This window comes from Dromiciops gliroides, chromosome 1 (assembly GCF_019393635.1).
Source record: "Dromiciops gliroides isolate mDroGli1 chromosome 1, mDroGli1.pri, whole genome shotgun sequence".
In the NCBI taxonomy this organism is placed as follows: Eukaryota; Metazoa; Chordata; class Mammalia; order Microbiotheria; family Microbiotheriidae; genus Dromiciops; species Dromiciops gliroides.
The window spans coordinates 494,427,503-494,431,893 of NC_057861.1; the positions used below are offsets into that span (position 1 = coordinate 494,427,503).

Sequence of the window (4,391 nt, forward strand, 5' to 3'; positions counted from 1 at the left end):
TTCTGGCTGCTTGGAGTATTTTCTCCTTCACCTGATAATTCCGGAATTTGGCTACAATATTCCTTGGAGTTTTCCTTTTGGGGTCTCTTGCAGGTGGTGATTGGTGGATTCTTTCAATGATGATTTTATCCTCTGATTCTATGATATCAGGGCACTTCTCCTTAATAATTTCCTGGAATATGGTGTCTCGATTCTTTTTCTGGTCATGGCTTTCAGGCAGTCCAATGATTCTCAAATTGTCTCTCCTTGATCTGTTTTCCAGATCAGTTGTCTTTCCAATGAGGTATTTCACATTTTCTTCCATTTTTTCATTTATTTGATTCTGCTTGACTGATTCCTGGTGTCTCATGGATTCCTTATCTTCCAACTGTCCCACTTTAATTTTTAAGGCATTGTTTTCTTCAGTGAGATTATGCACCTTTTTTTCCATTTGGCCAAATGAATTTTTTAAGGCATTGTTTTCTTCAATGAGATTATGCACCTTTTTTTCCATTTGGCCAAATGAATTTTTTAAGACTTTGTTTTCTTCAGTGAAATTATGTGCTTCCTTTTCCAAGCTGCTGATTCTTTTTTCATAGTTTTCTTGTTTTGTTTTCATTTCTCTCCCCATTTCTACCTCTCGCAATTGATTTTTAAAATCCTTTTTGAGCTCTTCCAGGAAGGCTTTTTGTTCTTGAGACCAATTCACCTTCCCTCATGAGGCTTCAGATGTAGGCAATTTGAGGCTATTGTCCTCATCTGAGTTTGTGTTGGCTTCTTCCCTATTGATACAGAAGCTCTCAATGGAGAGGGCTCTTTTATGCTTCTTACTCATTATTACAGCTTATTTATTTATTTTTTAAAGTTGAGGTCTGCTCTGGGGGCACCAGCGTCCCTGTTTTGGGCTTCTTGTGCAGGGGTATAGGTGCTGTGTGACTGGCTTTTTACTCTGAGGCCTTTATGGTGTGTGGAGATCCCCAGCCCTGCACTTCCTGTCTGATTGTACTCGGCCAGCCAGGTGTTGGACCCCGGCGTCTGATCCCGCCTGACCCGTTCGTGGCCCTCTCGGCCAGTGCAGGTAGGTTTTTCCACTGTCCTTCTTGGCCACCAGATTTTTGAACCAGGTTCCAGGGGCCTCAGTTGTTCGGCTGTGGCCCGCAGCTCCTGCTGACTTGCCCTGACCCCCTTGGCACTGGGTTGCTGCCCTGCGCTGGGCCTCCCTTTTGCCCAAGTCAGACCGACCTTTTTCGTGAAGTCTTCTAAATTATCTCTGGTTGGAGGACTGTGTCTCTCTGTCTCTTTGCAGGTTCTGTAGTTTCAGAATCTGTCCAGAGGCTTGATTTAATGTTTGTTTTGAGGGAACAGAAGGAGAGCTCAGGCAGCTTGCTGCTTCCTCTCCGCCATCTAATAATAAACTTTTTTATTTATACTTTTGAGTTACAAATATTGCCCATCCTTCCTTCCCTCCCTCCCCTCCTGCCTCTGATAAGCAATCTGATATGGGTTATACATGTGCAATTATGTAAAACATTAAAATATTGTTCATTTTGTACAAGAAAACTTGAATACAAGAACAAAAATTAAAGTGAAAAATAGCATGTTTTAGTCTGTGTTCAATCAATAGCAGTTCTTTCTTTGGAAGTAGATAGTATGTTTTATCATTAGTCCTTTGGCATTGTCTTGGATAATTACGTTGCTGAGAGTAGTTAAGTCATTCACAGTTCTTCATCATTCAATATTTCTGTCTCTGTTCACAATGTTCTCTTGGTTCTATTTACTTCAATATATATCAGTTCATACAAGTCTTTCCAGGCCTTTCTGAAGTCATCCTGCTTGTCATTTCTTATAACACAATAATATTCCATATTCTGTCATATACCACATGTTTAATCATTCCTCAATTGATGGGCATTCCTTGATTTTTCTTTAAAGAAATGCTTATGGTTCAGAAGCAGAACTAATGTGATAAAGCGGAGAAAGTACTCAAAGAAATCACTATAAATTTGGAAAATTTATATTTATGTAAATATTCATCAGTCTTTTTGGGGGGTGGAGAAGACCCTGCAGCATATGCTCTACCTTAGCCTCTGAGCTGACATGCACTGTGTTGGCATCAAAGCAGGAATGGCCAGGCTCCCTTCTGCTGTGAGGATAGCCAAGAAGGGGAAAGGTCAGAATAAAGAGCTCTTGAAACCACTTCCTCCCACTGGACCTGTGGCAGTTGCTCAGAGTGGTTCCATTGCAATAGCCAGTCATACCAAACCTGGCTCCAAACAAAATGCCATAAGATGTGACAACAGAAAACTTAAGTGTAGCTATTGCTGCACCTCTCTCCAAAGGGGAGGCTAATGCAGAACTATGTTATGTTTCCAAGGTCCTGGAACTTAGGAAGAATGATGTTATCTTAGATAAAGATGGTAAATCTTGTGAGAAAGTGGTAAAGATTTTGGCATCCACAACTCTGGAAGAGATTTTGAAGAAATTGAAAATGGAAGCAGAAGCTCCCTAAAAGAAAGAAACAAACAAAATAACCAGAAATAAACATTATATTTTGTAGATCTTTTAAAAAAATACTAAAGAAGTAAATTTGTAAAGGGAAGACTCTAGACAATACTTGGAAGAAAAATAGGTCTCTGAAAATATTTTCCATGGCGTGCTGGAAAATTCAAGATATCATACAACTGATAGGACAAAGTATGCTACAGGAAAACTTCAGTTACTAATGGATATACTCAAACCAAACCATTATGGTTCAATTCTTTAAATTTAGAACTGGTTTGTTAATATTATGTACCTGCCCTAAAGCTTATTTTATGTACTTATTTTATGGAACCACACACTTAAATAATTCAAAGGGACCTTAGAAATGAGCTACTTTACCCATCTCAATTTACAGATGAACAGTCTCAGAGAGACTGAGAGGCTTGTCCAAGGTCACACAGGTTATAAGCATCACTGAAATTAGAGCTCACATCTTTTCACTCCAATGACAGTATCCCATATATCCCATACTATTATCTTTCCTGTTATTTACAAGTTTAAAGAGACATAAAAATATATAGAAGCAGCTTGGCAGACTGAGTAGAGCCCTAGACTTGAAGTCAAGGACTGTCACTTCACTTCAGGAAAGTCTCTAAATCTGTAGATTATAGATGGGTTGAGACGTGGGCTGGTAGACAAAAACATACATCCTTGACTTATTCTGTAAAGAACACATGGTGGATTTGTTGATTTTCAATTAGGTAATAATATTTAAAATGTATTTTTAAAAAGAAAAAAATCATCAATCTTATTTAGATTATAAATCGTCAAAAAAAATTTTCCTGCCATTTAATTCAGAAAAATAACTCCTAATAATTTATTTAATTATATCATAATTTGTGGTGCCAATTCACCCTTTTTATTTTTGATATACATAGTTTGTGCCTTTTTTTAGAATCAAATTAAGGGATTGTTTATCTACTTTATTATTTTTCACATGAAACCAACTACTAATTTTATTTATTAGATCCGTGATTTTCTTTTTTTCAATTTTATCAATCTCTCCTTTGATTTTCAGCATTTCCATTTTGGTGTTAAATTGGGGATTTTTAATTTCTTCTTTTTCTATGTTGTTTTTTTTTTTTGTTGTTGTTGTTGCTGCTGCTGCTGCTGAATGGCCAATCACTTAATATGCTTTTTCTCTCATTGATATAAACATTTCAAGGATATAAATGGTCTCCTTAGTATTGTTTGATTGAATACCCCAACTTTTGAAATGTTGCCTCATGGTTATCATTTTCTTTAATGAAATTATTCATTATTCCTATGGTTTTTTCTTTGACCCACTCGTTCTTTAGGGTTAGAACATTTAGTTTCCAATTAATTATTAATATCTTTCCAATTCCCTTTAATGTCATTTTATAACATCATGATCTGAAAAGGATGCATTTAATTTGTGTTAAATTAAAATGTACTAAATTAATGTTTAATTTATCAGCATTTGATTGAAATGTTTTTATGCCCTAATATATGGTGATTTTTTTTGTGTGTAGGTGCCATATACCATTGAGAAACAAACAAAGAAAAGTATATTCCTTTCTATGTCTATTCAGTTTTCTCCAGAGCCCTATCATATCTAACTTTTCTAAAATTTTATTTATCTCCTTAAATTCTTTCTTGTTTATTTTGTCATTAGATTTATCTAGTTCTGAGAGGAGAAAGTTGAGGTCACCCACCAGGATAGTTTTACTGTCTATTTCCTCTTAGAATTTAACTTTTTCCTTATGAATTTTGATGCTACTCCATTTGGTGCAAATAGGGTTATTATTACTATTTACTATTTTTGGTTTCTTTTAACAAGATGCACTTTCCTTGCTTACCACTTTTCCTTAGGACAGTATTAATTTTTGTCTTCTCTGAGATCATGATTA

General features: G+C 35.9%; 1 pseudogene; it reads left to right on the forward strand.

Annotated features, from left to right (window-relative positions):
• Positions 1-2,076: 2,076 nt before the first annotated feature.
• Positions 2,077-2,488, forward strand: LOC122750797 (annotated as a pseudogene).
• The last annotated feature ends 1,903 nt before the right edge of the window (positions 2,489-4,391 follow it).